This window comes from Neomonachus schauinslandi, chromosome 4, assembly GCF_002201575.2.
Source record: "Neomonachus schauinslandi chromosome 4, ASM220157v2, whole genome shotgun sequence".
NCBI classification, from domain to species: Eukaryota; Metazoa; Chordata; class Mammalia; order Carnivora; family Phocidae; genus Neomonachus; species Neomonachus schauinslandi.
The window spans coordinates 93102329-93120402 of NC_058406.1; positions in this window are offsets into that span (position 1 = coordinate 93102329).

Below are 18074 nucleotides of genomic sequence, written 5' to 3' on the forward strand. Positions count from 1 at the left end.
CTCCTACCACCATCCTGAGACAAATTGCTGAGGCCAACCCATCTGGCACCCTCGCCTCCCCCAACTCTGTCCTGATCACTTCAAATAAACTACTTTCCTTGTCAAGGCCACAACTGGACCCTTACTGGCATGGCTCCGCCTTCCCAAAATCTTCAACATCCCACTTGGACCATGACCTTGCCAACTCTCTTCTAGTCCTCCTACTTCTCCACTCCTTGACTTCACTGAGTACCAGCACTTCCACCCTTTTATGGCCTCACAGTTTATCTTCCCTCCCCCTCAACCCCGGGGCTCAATCCTTTGAAATCCAAGCGAGACCTCTGGTCAATATCTTAGATGATTTCTCATCAGCCTCCTCAATACCCTTGCTCCCTTTTCCTTCCTCTCACAAGTCCTGGAGAACCCTGACCCTGAGTCAGTTCTACAACCTGTCTGCCCTGCTTTGAAGGCTGGATTTCTGAGTCCTGGTAGAGCAAATTGTACACTCTGGCACAAATCGGTCTTTTGAAAGGTTCATCAAGGGCTATTGCAAATCTGCCTCATTCTCCCCAACCCCTCAGCAGATAGCCTTCCTCCTACTTCACTGAGAAAGTCAAAGCCAGGAACTCCCTCTGCTTCTCATCCCCCCTTCTCTCATAAATATAGTCACAGATTACCCACCTTGAATCCTTCCTATGGTCTCCAGCCTCAAAAGATGTTGCTCTCCCTGTTCAGAATCAGCCTTTCCCCCTGGGTCTGAATTCTTGTCTTCCATGTCCTCTCCATCTCTGACATTTCTAATCCTTTCCTTTATTGGTGTATCAATCAGGGTCCACTCAGGAGACAGAAACCACACCCTAATGTGAACAGGGAAATTTTAATATAATTATTAACTGTGCCAGAGGATTACCTTCCAAAGGGAAAGAGAGAACTCTATAAAAGACACATTGCCCAATATGGGGAGGAACTTCTACCTCTGGGGCTGAGACAGAGTATCCAGAGAAGAAATAAATCTGGAAAAGGCCCCAACCCCCAGGGGCCTAACCTGTGTTGCAAAGGGATGACAGATAGGCTGGCCGAGATAATGTGCCAATAGAATTCAGCAAGAAGCCACCCACCCTCTGGGGTACTTGAGGAAACCATCTGCATGGAGGGTCTGTGCTGCAGAACTTGCTGAGACCACCACACACAGCCCAGAAAGCTACCTGGGGTGCCAAAGGACATGCTTGGTGAGGTGCTTGCTGGGAAAACACCTATAAGGATGCCACACTCTGGTAAGCTGAGAGAAGCTGTCCACAGGGAGGGGCTCCCGTGTGTAGCTGGTTGCCACACTTGCAGCTGGCCACCATATGTTGCCGATGTTCAGCCGCAGGAGGCTGCCAAGAGGAGCACATGGAAACCAAGAAGAAAAGCTCTTTTCTCCCAGTGTCCCTTCAGCACCCTTCATTAACAAAGCTTAACATTGTGCCAGCTGGTGAAAGAGAAATGTTGGGGCGCCTGGGTGGCTCAGTTGGTTAAGCGACTGCCTTCGGCTCAGGTCATGATCCTGGAGTCCCGGGATCGAGTCCCGCATTGGGCTCCCTGCTCGGCGGGGAGTCTGCTTCTCCCTCTGACCCTCCCCCTCTCATGCTCTCTCTCTCTCTCTCTCTCTCATTCTCGCTCTCAAATAAATAAATAAAATCTTTAAAAAAAAAAAAAGAAAGAGAAATGTTTACAGGGTCTAGCTCTATGATCACAGGGCAGGGTATATTTGGAGTGGAGAGGCAATATATTGATAACTGACATATTGGTATCTTCCACTTTCCTTTCTTTACCAGCCTCTTTCACTCAGCCTATAAACATGTGCAAGTATTATCAATTAAACACACACACACACACACACACATCTCCAGGGTCTATACTCCCCACTGGTTGTGACAATGTCTTTGTCATTTCCTTTTAAGCCAAGCTTCTAGAAAATGTAGTCCTCACTGATTGTTTTCTTTCCTCAATTTTCTTGTCACCTCCGTTTCTCTTTTAACCTGGCTCTAACTACCACTATTCAGAAAAATTTCTATATCTAAACTCATCAATGAAATTCAAAGAATAATTTGTATCCTTATCTTTTTTTATTTGACATTAGAGCACTTTACAGTGATAACTATTATCTCTTTCCTTGGATTCTGTGACATTCCTTTGGCAGATGTATTATTTGCTCAAAATTTTCTTCTCTTCCACCCTTGCCATGGGTCACTGTGGGCAGAGTATTCTTCCCTTCCCCAGTTTACTTTGGACTTGGCTATGAGACTTGCATTGGTCAGTGACAGGGGAATTGAACTGACAATGTGGTCAGTTCCAAAAAGAGACTTTTTCACTGCCCTCTTGCACTCTAGTCCTCAGCCATGTGACAAGGGTGCCCACCATCACCGCTCTCTACCAGCCTGAGCCCCAGAATAAAAAACACAAAGAGCAGACCTGAATACAATCCACAGCCTGGATCAGAGCTGTCAGACCCTGGCCATAAAGCCATAAACATGCAATAAATGTGTTATTGCAAGTTATTAAGATGGTAGGATTTGGCAATGCAGCAAAAGCTAATTAATCTGTACATAGATTAAAAAAGAGAGAGAGAGAGAGAGAGAAACACAAATTGACAATATCAGGAATAATAGAAGAAACCACTGCAAATTCTATTAATATTAAAAGGATATGATTTAAATATCTTACAATTTTTTTGTCAGTTACACTTCAATAAAGCTGGGGGGGAGAAGATATGAAGTGTACAAATTCCTTGAAAGACAAATTACTAAAGCTGTCACAAGAGAAATAGAAAATTGGAATAGCCCTTTATCTATTAAATAAATTGAATTTTTAATTTAAAAACTTTCCACAAGGAAAACCCCAGGCCCAACAGCTTCACTGATGAATTCTACTTATCACTGAGGGGAGAAAGGATACCAATCAAACTCAAATTCTTATGGAAAGTAAAATAAGAATGAATTATTACCAACTCATTTTATGAAGCCAGTATTACCCCAATATCAAAACCTGACAAACACACTACAAGGAAATAAAATTGGGCCAATATCTCTCATGACTGTCGATGCAAAATCCTCAATAAAATATTAGTAAATAGAATACATAAATTTAAAGAAAGGATTTTTAAGGGGATAATAAATCACGATCAAGTGGAGTTTATCTCAGGACTGCAAGATTGATTTAGTGATAATTGACCACTATAATTTACCACATTAAGAGAATAAAGGAGAAAAAATTATCATCTGAACTGATGCAGAAAAAGCATTTGATAAAATTCAACATCCATTCATTGTGAGACTCTCAGCAAATAAGGAATAGAAGAAACCTTTTTAGCCCAAAAGACACCTACAAAAAGCTTAGAGCTAGCATGATACTTAATGATGAAAGACTGAATTCTTTCCTCTCTCAAGATCAAGATCAAGGCAAGAAGGTTTGCTTTTTCCACCTCCATTTAACATTGTAATACAGTACCTAACACAACAATAAGGTATGGGGAGGGTGGGTTAGGGGGAGAGAGAGAACACAGTTTGCAAAGGAAGAAAGAAAACTTTCTGTATTTACAGATGACATGACTGTGTATATAGAAATTCCTAAGAAATCTACCTCCCCCCCAATGTGAAAACTAATAACAAATTAAACAAGGTTACAGGATACAAAGCCAAATACCAAAAATCAACTGTTTTTTCATAAACTATGAATAAATTATTGAAAAAATTTAAACTTTAATGCCATTTGAGATTGTATCAGGACTTCAATTCTAATCAGATGGAGTAACAGGGACAAAATTTACTCTCCCACCTGAAACAACTAAAACACCAGACAAAATATATGAAATAACAGTTTTCAGACATTAGATATCAGGCAGCACAAGCAGATTTCCTCTTTCCTAAGAGAGAGGAAATCAGCAAGATGAGCCCTATGATCACCCAGCCAGAGCCAACAAGGCTCCCTTGGTTTAGATCATGCTGGCAGTCCAAGGAGGTCAAGTCAGCTAGAGTTCACATGGAAGAGCATCAGAGATGAGAGAGCTGCACACAGAGAGAGAGGCTTAGAGATCTACAGAGGGTCTCCCTTGAGTCTTCAGCTTAAGTGCTGAGCACACCTTCAAGTGAGGAAAATATCCAAAGCTGAAGGAAAAAACAAAACAAACAAAAAAAAAACCTGTAGGGAGTAAAGGGGAACATCCTCAGTGTTTACCCACCAGCCAAAGTTGAAAACCTCATAATTTACAGGTTATCAAGTGAGTATTCAGAACGGTATTCAGTAGTGGACAATTGGCCTTAGACAATAGACAGTTCTGGCCATATCTAACAAAGCAAACCTCAAAAGGACCAGTTTCCAAGTAACTTAACTATGTCCCAGAACAACACTCAAGTATATTTATAGGAATATAAAAATATCCAGCACCCAAGAGGGTAAAATACATAATGTCTGGAATCCTATCAAAAATCACAAGACAAAAAAAAAAAAAAATCAGAAGATATGCAAATAAGCAGAAAAATACAGTTCATAATGAAAAAAAATCAATCAATGAAAACTGTCCTGGAAATGACATACATGATAGAATTAGTAGACAAAGATATTATAAGTTATTAAAACTCTATTCCAGGGGCGCCTGGGTGGCTCAGTTGGTTAAGCATCCAACTGTTGATTTTGGCTCAGGTCATGATCTCGCAGTCATGAAACCAAGCCCTGCATGGGGTTCTGCACTCAGCAGGGAGTCTGCTTGAGATTGTCTCCTTCTCCCTCGGCCCCTCCCCCTGTGCTCTCTCTTTCTCTCTCTTTCTCTAAAATAAATAAATAAATCTTAAAAAAAAAAAAAAAACTATATTCCATATAGTCGAGAAAGTAAAGGAAAGATTGAGCATCTGGAAAAAAAATGATCAGGGCATTAGTGAAGCTGTGAGACACTTTAAATAACTTATTATATGTGCAAGTGGACCCTACAGGAAAAAAGAAAGACAGAATCTTTAAAATATATATATATACATTTAATATTTGACCAAGCAATTCCAGTCCTAGATATTTACCAAAAAAATGAAGAAATGATGACCAAAAGCCTTCTAAATTTTATGAAAATTCTAAGTCCACAGAAGAAACCACAAGCAAGAAACATGAAAAACCAAGGCATATAATAAAAGTGCATCAAAAAATAAAATACTTAGGAATAAATTTAACAAAATATATGCAAAACATACATGGAAAAACTAGAAAACATTGGTGAAAGAATTTTTTTTAAGTAGGTTCCACGCTTAGTGTGGAGCTCAGCACAGGGCTTGAACTCATGACCCAAGCTGAGATCAAGAGTCAGCCACTCAACCCACTGAGCCACCCATGTGCCCCAAGGTGAGAGAAATTTTTAAACACCTTTAAAAATAGATGAGAAGATAGAACATTGTTAAGATGTCATGTCTTCCCAAAGTAACTCTTCCCAGCATAATTCTAGTAAAAATCCCAGCAGGCTTTATTTTGTAGACATTGACAAGCTGATTTTAAAATTCATGTGGGGGAGACGCCTGGGTGGCTCAGTGGGTTGAGCAGCTGCCTTCGGCCTGGGTCATGATTCCGGGGTCCTGGGATAGGGTCCCGCATCGGGCTCCTTGCTCAGCAGGGAGCCTGCTTCTCCCTCTCTCTCCCTCTGCTTGTGCTCTCTCCATCAAATAAATAAAATCTTTTAAAAAAATAAAATAAAATTCATGTGGGATGCCTGGGTAGCTCAGTCAGTTAAGGTACAACTCTTGATGTCTGCTCAGGTCTTGATCTCAGGATCATGAGTTCAAGCCCTGCACTGGGCTCCACACTGGGCGTGAAGCCTACTTAAAAAAAAACAAAACAAAAATTTATGTGGAAGTTCAAGGGACCTAGAATAGTCAAAACCATTTTGAAAAAAATAAACATATAACTTAACTTGAAGATTTATTACAAGTACAAGAGTTTTACAAGTACAATAATCAATACAATGTGATATTACAGTAAGGATAGACATATCCACAAACGGAACTAAGTAGACTCAAAGAATAGCAATAAGCACATAACAAGATATTCGATCATCAAATTGATACAACAGATAATGCAAATTAAAACCAGAATTAGGGGCGCCTGGGTGGCTCAGTTGGTTAAGCGACTGCCTTCGGCTCAGGTCATGATCCTGGAGTCCCTGGATCGAGTCCCTCATCGGTCTCCCTGCTCGGCAGGGAGTCTGCTTCTCCCTCTCCCACTCCCCGTTTGTGTTCCCTCTCTCGCTGTGTCTTTCTCTGTCAAATAAATAAATAAAATCTTTAAAAAATAATAAAATAAAATAAAACCAGAATTAGGTACTATCACATACCTACCAGAATGACTGAAATTTTAAAACAGTAATGATATCAAGTAAAGTGAAAAATGGAGCATCTGGAAATCTCATATATTACCGATGAGAGTGTAAAATGGTATAACTGCTTTGGAAAGACGTTAAGCAATTTCTCTTAGATATACAGTTAATAGGGACGCCTGGGTGGCTCAGTCGTTAAGCGATCCTTCGGCTCAGGTCATGATCCCAGGGTCCTGGGTTCGAGCCCCGCATGGGGCTCTCTGCTCAGCAGGAAGCCTGCTTCTCCCTCTCCCACTCCCCCTGCTTGAGTTCCCTCTCTCCCTGTGTCTCTCTCTGTCAAATAAATAAATACAAAATCTTTAAAATATGTATATATACATTTAATATTTGACCAAGCAATTCCACTCCTAGATATTTACCAAGAAAAATGAAAAACCATATACACAAATTTATACACAAATGTTCATAGCTGGTTCATTCATAATAGTCCTGAACTAGAAATAACCCAAATGTCCATCAACAGGTGAATGAAGAAACAACTTGCAGTATATTCATTCGGTGAAATTTTACCCAGAAATAAAAAAGATCAAGCAATTGAACCATGCAATGACATTGAGACAACTAAAGAGTATATACTGTGTGATTTCACTGATGTGAAATTCTAGACTAAGTAAAACTAACCTATGGGGATAGACACCAGATCAGTGGTGGCCTGGAGAAGGCAGTGCGTGGGAATAACTGTGGAGGGGCATGAGGGAACTTTTACTATGATGGAAATGTTCTGTATCTTGACTGGAGTGGAGGTTACACGGTGTATACATATGTCAAAACTACACCGGAACCGCCCGCCACCTGCTGAGGTGGTAGCATCTGATGGTGGCCTCTGTCTGGGAATAGTACACCCAGAATGGGTGTGCTGGTTGTATGTAAATTACACCACAGTAGGTTGTTTTTTAAACAGGAAGCGGGGAAAAAAATCTAAATTCATCCCTCCTTCCTGATTCTCTGCCTACATGTCTGGACAGTCCTTCTTAACCTTCTTTTTTTTTTTTTTTTTAAGATTTTATTTATTTATTTGACAGAGAGAGACACAGCGAGAGAGGGAACACAGTCAGGGGGAGCTGCAGAGGGAGAGGGAGAAGCAGACTCCCCTGCTGAGCAGGGAGCCCGATGCGGGGCTCCATCCCAGGACCCTGGGATCACGACCCGAGCCGATGGCAGACACTTAACGACTGAGCCACCCAGGCGCCCCCTTCCTTAACCTTCCTTATAGACGCTTCACTTTGTTTGCCCTTTGAAACATAGTGATTACCTGATGTCCCATTCTCGATGTTCTCCTCTCTCATATAACCTGACATTTCACTCATTGCTAATGATATAACCACCACTTACTGAGATTGAGATCAATCTCAAATCTATCTATCTATATCTATATCTATACATATACATATATATTTTTTTTTTTAGAGAGAGAGGGTGTGATGAGTGGAGGAGCAAGGGGAGAGAGAGAATGTTAAGCAGACTCCACACAGAGTGAGGAGCTGACATGGAGGTTGATCTCATGATCATGACCTGAGCCAAAATCAAGAGTCTGACACTTAAGCCAGCCAGGTGCCCCTCAAATTTACATTTCTTGCACACTTTTCTTCCGAGCTCCAGAGAGATATATCCAAAGGCCTGATGAAAAACCTATATCAACTCAACGTGTCCAAAACTGAGATCAACCACAGCACATAACCTCAAGCCTGCCTTTTCTACTGAATTCTTCATATAAGTTGATACCCTGTGCCTAACACTTAGTCAGCACTGTATATATATTTGTTGAATAAACAAAAGATGGAATCACTAGCAGCCAAAAACTTCCTCAAATCTCTTTCCCTCTCCTATATGAATTAAGCACATGACCCACAGGTTCTGTCTAGTCCTGCCTCTCTCCCCCTCCTTCTGCTCGTAAGCTGGCTGCATGACCCGGAGCAAATCCTCACCCCTCTCAGGGCCTCAGAGACATAGTACAAAAGACACTGGGTTTGGAATCAGATAGAAGCAGATTCCAATTCCTGCCTACTACAAATGTATCTTTAGTATATTATGTTGATTCTCTGAACCCCGCCTTCCTTATCTCTGAACTAGAAAGACCAATATCTATATTCTAAGGTTATTCTGAGAAGTAGATGAAATAGAAGGATACCATTGCCTGGCACAGAGGAAGTACTGCTAAATGTTGGTTCATCCCCTTATCCTTTCCTTCGCCCCACTATGACCTCTGCTCCCATCCCAGAAGGATGGGGAGTGAGAATGCAGTTGGTACACATCACTGAATGGCACCTTCTCAGACTGACAAGCTTCAGTATTTCAAGATAAGGACTGCCGCTCCCACCACCCCCCGCCCCCGCCCCTGAAGCGCCATGGTCACCCCCAGAACCTCCTGCCATTGGTATTCTGGGCAGATGCAGCCAGCTGCAGAGGTGCTATTATGTGATGGTGCATCTGTCTGGGAAACCAGAAAAAAGAAAACTGTGTTTAGAAAGTGTATTTTCCCCCTCCGCAGGTAAGCAAGAGAAACAATGGAATTCAAATTGGGATGACCATGAGATAAAACTCCTGCCCACCAGGTGTTTATCCCAGTTCATAAAAACAACTACTTTAAGGTAATGAAAAAACACTCCCTGTTAGGGAAGCAAATGGAACCACATGTTTCTGAAAAGTTTGAGAGAAAACAGCAAATTCCACGAGCCGACAGCAGCTGCATGTCAAGGAGGATGGGCACAGGCCGTGCTCACACATACTTCCCACAGACCAGGCTCCAGGGACAGCTGGGCCCCTTGAAATTCCACCACCTAGAAGGAAACCACATGCACCTTCCATCTGTCAAGCCCCCTGCTTCAGGGGGATGTGGGAAGACTCCCTTTTTTTTCCTACACCCACAGCCTAAAAATTCAACTTCATTTCTGTCTCTTCCCTGATGCCCTACCAACTCTGTCCCTTATGACACTGTGTTCCTTTTTCTCTGTTGTCCCCAAAGATAAGCCCACAGGCTTTTAGGGTTGGAAGCATTTGTTGTTAATCACTAGAAGAAAATGGGGGCGCCTGGTGGTTCAGTCGGTTAAGCGTCTGTCTTCGGCTCAGGTCATGATCCCAGGGTCCTGGGACTGAGCCCACTTCGGGCTCTCTGCTCAGCGGGAAGCCTGCTTCTCCCTCTCTCACTTCCCCTGCTTGTGTTCCCTCTCTCACTGTCTCTCTCTCTGTCAAATAAATAAATAAAATATTTTTTTTTTAAATTATCCTGACACTTGTTGAAACAGTGAGGAAGACTTTATTCAGAAATATTGCAACGAGCGTCATGGCTGTGGCAAGAGGAGAAAGATAAGGTTCAACTCCAAATCCAAATGGACAAAGGGGGATTTATAGCCAACAAGCCAAGTGAGGGGTCAGTGAAAGGAAATTTTCTAAGAGGACACATCAAGGGTAGGGAAATTCTTGCTAAACTGACTTAACAGGATTCTTGATGAAGGCAGGCCAAGGACCTTTATGTCAAAGAAGGGGGATGAAGTACTTGATCAGATATCACGCATGATAGGGGCGCCTGGGTGGCTCAGTTGGTCAAGCGACTGCCTTCGGCTCAGGTCATGATCCTGGAGTCCCGGGATCAAGTCCCGCGTCAGGCTCCCTGCTGAGCAGGGAGCCTGCTTCTCCCTCTGACCTTCCTCCCTCTCATGCTTTCTCTCTATCATTCTCTCTTTCTCTCAATAAATAAATAAAAATCTTTTAAAAAAAAAAAAAAGATATCATGCATGATATCATCCTAAACTGACTCAGCAGGATTATTGCTAAAGCTGGCCACGCAGGCCCAGTGAGGCCGGGGAGGGAGCAAGGTGGCTCCGGGGAGCCCAACTAAAGTTTGTTCAAGGAGATGGTCTTGTCACCAGTTGTCTGGGGCAGAGTGGCACCAGATGACTCCAGAGGGATACACAGGAACCAAATAAGGAGAGTTTTGTGAATCTGGTTGTCCTAAGAGCATTGAAAAGTTTTGATTGGGAGGGAGGGGTGTGACATGATCAGGTTGTGTCTTCCTCAAATCGATTCAGCCTGCTGCAGAAAATAGACCGGAGGGGCCAGAAATGAATGCTGGAAGACCCCTCAGAAGACAAAGCTATGGTCATGGAGAGACAGTACGATGGTGGAGGTGCAGGTAGAAATAGACATAAAAGAATCTGAGACATTCAGGAGGTAAAACTGACAGGACTTGGTGACAGATTGGTGGCAGAGAGAAAAAGGTATAAATAAATCTCCTGGGGTCTTGTTTCATCTTCACTACAATCCTATAGTAAACAGAGTGTTATCTTTTCAATTTTATGGATAAGGGATTTGAAACTCACAGTAGATAAGAGACTCGCTCGGGTCCCATAGCTAGGAGGTGGGGCGGTAAAGTCGCTCTCCTTCCACTATGCTTACCCTGGAGTTGGTAGAGCCCACTCCCTCTCTCGTGCCTCTGAAGCTACGCCTCTTCTCTACCTCTAGCACCTGCTTCACCAACATTCCCTGTTTGTCAATGCCACGGGAAAATAAATAAAAATATGATCACAGAGTCTGGCTGCAGTTTGAGGCAGCTGACCTCCACCAGAGAGTGCAAATTGATTCCTTTGTTGAGGAGAGTGACTTCCTGGGCTTCTCTGGCAATGAAAAGTGAGGGCCCCCTGGGCAGAACTGAGATGAGAGAAGTTTGGGCCACAAGGAGTTAAACTGCTCTGCATAGCAAAGCTAGAGACATTTTAGAGCAGGCCACCACTCCAGCCTCAGGGCCCAGCGCACAGGGACTCAACATATTTTTGTTGAAACTCTGGAAGTGGGGTCCGGCGATCTCTGATTTAACAAGGCTTCCAGATGATTCTGATATACCCTCAAATCTGAAAACCTCCAAGCTTTTTTTAAAACATTTTTTAAAAGATTTTATTTAGGGGCGCCTGAGTGGCTCAGTCGTTAAGCGTCTGCCTTCGGCTCAGGTCATGATCCCGGGGTCCTGGGATCGAGCCCCGCATCGGGCTCCCTGCTCCGCAGGAAGCCTGCTTCTCCCTCTCCCACTCCCCCTGCTTGTGTTCCCTCTCTCGCTGTGTCTCTCTCTGTCAAATAAATAAATAAATAAAATCTTTAAAAAAAAAGATTTTATTTATTTATTTTTCAGAGAGAGAGAGAGTGAACACAAGCATGGGGAGAAGCAGAGGCAGAGGGAGAAGCAGGCTCCCCGCTAAGCAAGGACCCTGATGTGGAATTCGAAGCCAGGACCCTGGGATCATGACCTGAGCCAAAGGCAGATGCTTAACCAACTGAGCCACCTAGGCATTCCCAAGAACCTCCAAACCTTAAAAGCTTTTTATAACACTGTCCATATCATCCCCAGACCCCAAATCCTCAATGAAAAGCTGCTACACACAAGAGTCTTTCTCCAGTAGTGCTTTAGACAACAGAGGACAAAGACCAGCCATCCTAGAGTTTCTGACAACGACCAGTAGCAAGGAAAGACCAGGTCAAGAGTTGGGCAAAGTTAGAGAAGCAAGCTGCAGCTCAAATTGACCTGAGAGCAAATATGAGACAACCCCTCAAATGTGGAGTAAACACTCACTATTTGCTTCCCAAACATCCATCCCCATTTTTTCTGCTAATGAGTGAATGAATGAATGAATGAATGAATGAATTTTCATTTGAGGTTATAGCTTTTCCCCATGCTTAATCCATAGCTCCAGATAGAGCACATGACCCAGATCTAGTCAATCAAAGCAACTCTTCCCCCTGATCACAGTGATTGGTTCAGGGATGAACAGAAGGTCCAAGCAGAGCCCAGAGAACAGAGTGGGATTTTTCTCGGGCTTCTGGGAAAGAGGGAGGTGAATATGACTGAATATGAAGCTGGAGCAACTATGCTTACTGCCAACTGAGGAAGAAAGCATGTCTGAAAACAGAACAAACACAGAAGTAGAGTTGAGAGTTACAGAGAGAGAAACCTGGTCCTACTAACATTTCTGAGAAGCTGGATCAAGTCTTATCTGAAGACAGTCTAGTCCTGGACTTTTTCAGTACATAAGCTAATGATGAGTGTTTTCGTTTTGGCCAGTTTAGATGGAGTCTTCTGTCCCTTACATCGGGAGGAATACCAACTATGACATAAGACAGTGGGTTGAATGATGTTATTTGGAAAGTGTGGTTACAGAAAGAAGGAGAACTGAGATCAACAAGTTACACAAGCCCACCTCCCCTCAAGACTATGAGCACCTGAAAAGAAAAGGGGACAAGAAATGTACAGATTCCTTCCAACTTGGGTCCCCTGGTCATTCTGTTCAAGGCCAACTAGACCCTGCAGGGGCCAAGCAGGAGCCACGAAGCAGGAAATGCAGGCATAGAAGCTTCTAGCATCAGCCTACTCCCAAGGGCCACTTACCAGGAAATTGCCTAGAAATGACGGTGCAGCCGTAACTGGGTCATTACTTTCCCTACAAATATTTCTCCCTTTTTTGAGCAACAAGGACCCATTCAACCAACTGCATAGGGCCTCAGCTGAAAAAACAGACCAGGGGAAGTGTGTAATTGACTTTCATCAGATCAAAATCGTAGGGCAGCTCGGCCGAGCCAAAGCTCTGTCTGTGGCTGTAGCACAGAAATTACTTTTTGCTTAATGTCAGGTCATGTATAGGGAAGAAGGGGGAATAGAGGGGAAAGAGAAAGAAGGCTGGTCCTCTTTCAGCCCTTCCGGCAAGGCTACTCAGCCCAGGAGGGAGGTCTGGCTCAAAACTTTGGGGAAAGAAGCCACCTGGGACAGAGGAGGAACCGGAAGAGAGACAGAAAGGAGAGAGATTGGAAGAGAGGGAAAGAGTTAACCTTCAATGAACTAAGTCAGTTTACCAAAAAATAAAATAAAAATTAAAAAGTAAGTGGCTAACCGAAATCTTTTCCCAACTGTTTGCCTCTGTGGAATTTATATTTGGAAGTAACAAACATAACATCAACCAGTTTATCAACTCATCATCTGGTATCTGTCTCTTCATAATAACTTAATAATTTCAGAGATTAAAATGAAAAGGGAAATTTGAGGCTCATTCAAAGGGACATGGAGTATTCTTCCAGAGACCTATGACTAATCTGTTGTTTGGGAATGAGGGGGTGAGTTAAAAATGACCCCAATCCTTGGAAACTTGCCCGGGTGATTTGGGAACTTTGTGGCTTATCTCATCTACCTCCATGAATTTTTTATCTGGGCTAGACTGCTTGCCATCTGCATTTCTCTTTTGCCCCTCTATGCGCTTTACATCCATCATCCCAGCCCACCAACTTCAGGGGAGCTTGTGGCCAGGGTGCTCCACAGAGGATGAGGGAGACAGGACTCAGGGTCCTCTGGATGCTCTCCCCACCGCCCCTAACAGAATACTGTAGTGCAATTCCCAGGATGCTGCCCTGTGACACCTTTCCCCAGGAATCCACGGACTTTGGCCCTGGCTTTTTTGCTGCCATCCTATCTCCAGTTTGCAGATCCAGAAAACCACATGGCTTTTGTTTCCTGGTCCTGGGGGAGGGCCACCAAGCAGCCCCAGTAATGGAAAGAACAATGAGTCACAGAAGTCTGAGCTCCGTCCCACTCCGTCCACCTGCCGGCTCCATGAGGCGGTGGTGCAGGGGTGGGATTGGGGTCTGGAGGACCTCGCTCTTTGACCTCAGTCGAGCTTCTCAGCTATCCCCTTCTTACACTCCCTAAATCTCAGTGACCTCCTGAGTAAAATGGAGATTACGGTAACTATTTTATATTTTTTAAGATTTTATTTATTTGACAGAGAGAGACACAGCGAGAGAGGGAACACAAGCAGGGGGAGTGGGAGAGAGAGAAGCGGGCTTCCCACAGAGCAGGGAGCCCGATGTGGAACTCAATCCCAGGACCCTGGGACCATGACCTGAGCCAAAGGCAGAAGCTTAACAACTGAGCCACCCAGGCGCCCTACAGTAACTGTTTTAAAGGTTTGTGGTGAGAATTAAAAGAAATAATGTGCCTGCTGTTAAGTAGGCACTGAACAATTTGACTGATGTCGTTAGCACTATTGTTGTTTTAACCTCTCTGCACTTGCTTTCTTATCTGAAAAACTAGACGTAATAGTAATCACTTCTTAGGCTGGTCACAAGGATTATATGTGTGGAGATCACAAGGATTATACATGCAGAGATTACAAGGATTACACAGGTAATATAGGTAAAGCACCTTGGCACAGTGCCTGATACCAGGGAGGCACTCAAGGTTACATTTCTTTCCCTTTCCTTCCCAACCTTCCCCTACCCAATCCAGGAGAAGAGTGTTGCTGCTCCCTCATGGCCAAGCTGGCTCCAATATTTAGCTGGAAGCCAGAGAATCCGTCCCTGAAGGTGGTCCCTGGAGCCCCTTACCTGTTGCGCGCTCAGCCTACATCCATAAAAGGAAAAACCGCCAGGTGAGAAGCCTTCCTGGAGCGCGGGGGGATGGCCAGGGGGAAAGGAGACGGCTGCAGGACGCATTGCTGGGCACTAGGGGGAGCAATAAGCTCGGGAACACAGTGAGGGCCACGCCCCAAAATCTCCCCACTCCCTGTGTGTACCAGTCGCCCAGTCGGGCCGATCCAAGCAGGAAGAGAACGCTTAAGGATTACTCGGAAAGGCCTTTGTGGAGACAAATGATGGGAGAAAATGCAGGGATCCGTGGAGAGCGCACACCTTACCTCCTGCTTCAGCTTGGTACCGGCCTAGAGAGCTCTCCTGAGCTTCTAAACTTCCACCTCTGGGTCCCCTGGTGGAGGAGCTCCCTGGAGATCGAGGAAAACCCGAGATAGGGAAGACTGGCCACTTTTCCCAGTCACTCCAACTTCTACGTCTAGCCCCCAAGCATCTCAGCAAGTCCCAGTCGCTCACAGCTAGAAGGAGTCTTATAGAGCCCCAGATGTTCAACCCCCAGATGTTAGCTGAAGGGCTGGAGCCCAGAGAGGAGAATGAGCTTGAGCAAGATCTCCCAGGCAGTTTATAATAATCCCTCATAGAGTTTACCAAATACTTTCATGTCCATCATCTGTCTTGAATAATCACAACGACCTGGTGTTGTGGGCAGGAACTATTACTCCATTTTACAAATGGGGAAACTGAGGTTCAGGTAAGTGCCCATAACTCTCCTCTTCCCTACTAAATTTCCATGGCCACCCACCACCCCCTCCTCTCTTGCTTTCCCTTGTTTTAAAATAGGTTCGAACTATACTCATAACCCCAGGAAGATTGCTACACAGCTCCAGGTATTCCATAAATCAAATTTTAAAATATTTGTGGCATTCCCCATATTCCTAACCCATCCAGCATGATGGAGAGATGATAGAGCATAGTAATTATGAATGTACACTTTGGGATCAGATCTGAGTAAATATTCATTATTCATCCCTTATGAATTCCATGACCATGAACTTCTCTGTGCCTCAGCTTCCTCATCTGTAAAATGGGAATATTCACACCTATCTCCTGGAATTCTTTTATAGGTTAAATAAGATGAACTGTAAGGCAATTTCACAGTGCCTGGCATGCAGTAAAGGCTTGAGAAATGTTTCTGGTATATACAATTTATCATATAGTCATAGAACTGAAATGATCTTTAAGAATCAGTTCCTTAGTTTCATGCTATTTACCAACGAACTTAAATGGAGTTAAGTGGGGAATGTTTGCATGCTGATTTGAATGGTTTTCCCTCCTTCCCAAAATTCATGTCCACCTGGAACCTCAGAATGTGAACTTGTTTGGAAATAAAGGCCTTTGCAGATGTAATGAGTTAAGACAAGGTCATACTAGACTAGGGTGAGCTCTAAATCCAGTATGACTGTTATCCTTATATATCCTTATAAGAGGAGAAGAGGATGTATGGAGACAAAAAACACCCAGGGAAGAAGGCCATGTGAACACAGGCAGAGGCTGGGATGATGCAGCTACCAGCCAAGGAAAGCCAAGGATGGTCCGAGCCACCAGAAGCTAGGAGACAAGCAAGGAATGGATCCTCCCTCAGAGCTCCCTCCCCCAAGGAACCAACCTGTCAACACCTGGATTTCAGACTTCTAGGATCCAGACTGAAAGAGAATAAATTTCTGTTGTTTTAAGCCATCCAGTTTGTGGTAATGTCCAGCAGCCCTGGGAAACTTACATGATTTGTGAAGAGAGAGAACTCCAACAGAACTCTAATTTTTTTTTACTCCTAGTCTAGCCCTTCTAGTCTGCTCCGTCATTATCTCCCCAAACCAGCAAATAAACATTTATGGAACACCTACCTAGGAAGTTTACCTATTTGGAGAAAAATTGACACGAGCTATAATCTTGACCACTTCTTATGAAGGTGTTGCCTGAAACACAGTAGGCATTTAATAAATATTTACTGGCAAGTTGATAAAGTAATAGATATACAAATGTTATACAAACTTAAGATATTATTATGAACCCACTCTCTACCTCTGCGTACACCTTTGTACTAGACTCTAAATTTATTTACACGCTTTATGTACCGAAGAATCACAAAACTTCAGAACTTTCCCACACTGTAGCCTAAAGGTCACCATTGGCTTTACAAACCCTGCCTGTTCACTGCCTTCAGAGGTGATGAATCAAAAGGAAAGCAATCTGAACACCCTTAGGACTCTGATTCCTACCAGGCAGGGATGATGTCATTCTTGCTAGGTCCTCCCACACTCACTCAGGAATGGGGAGAGGGAGCCAGGGAGTCAGGGGAGCTGCTGGTTGCCATAAAGGAAGTAAACCAGCCTGGGAGTAGAATGGGTGGTGGTGGGTTAACAGCTACAAAGGAAAGGAGGGGAGGGAGGGAGGAGCTGATTCACTAGGACAACTCTTAGGGTGACTCAGAAGCTAGCAGAAAATAGTCTGTTCTCCCACATCTGTCTCATTGTCGGGCAATGAGGCACTTCCTCATGGCAAATGCAGAGGCAGGGCGACAGGGAGGAGGAGGAAATGAGATTTTTCACATTTGTGGGCCTATTCCAGCACCTCCCACTCTGTGTTTTTAACCATTTCAGACATTTTGTTTCAAGTCAGGTCAGTGTTCACCAAGCACCTACTATGTGCCTGGCCTTCCTCCTGCCTTTCAGATTGTCTGGTCTCCTGAACACAGGGAATGATGTCTTTCAGTTCTGAATTTCCTATGTCATTACTTCAAAAACCCTTGGGCTGCTGTTGAGCACCTCAGTACAGTCTTGCTGTCCTTAAGTGGGGATGACTCTCTCGGGCCTATGATCAATAGCAGGCAGGCGTGGAGACTTTTTTCGGCCCTGATGCTGTTTTTGTACTCTTCCAGGTCCATTCTGTGGACCAGTTCTCCTTGTGAGAGTCAATGTGCAGCGAGCAGAATATGGCACAGGTTTAGAGCCTTCCATCCTCATTGGAAGTTCTTTCTTTACCATTTACCAGCTCTGTGACCTTATTTGATTTCTTTTCATTGCTATCTTCTCATCTGTAAAATAGGCAGGATGATGTCTATCTTACAGGTTAGGATAGATTTATCATATAATAGCGCAGATTAAGTAAGATATCATATGAAAGTACCAGCCACTGTGATGACATGTCTTCCTAGATCAATACTATGCCCCTAATACTATCTTGCTTAATAATAATTGTTATGATTAGGCATAATGTATTCAAAGCAATACATTATTTACTCATTATAAATTTTTAATTGTATTATAAGTATTTATTATGTTGTATTTAAAATAATGTGGTTATTATTATCTTA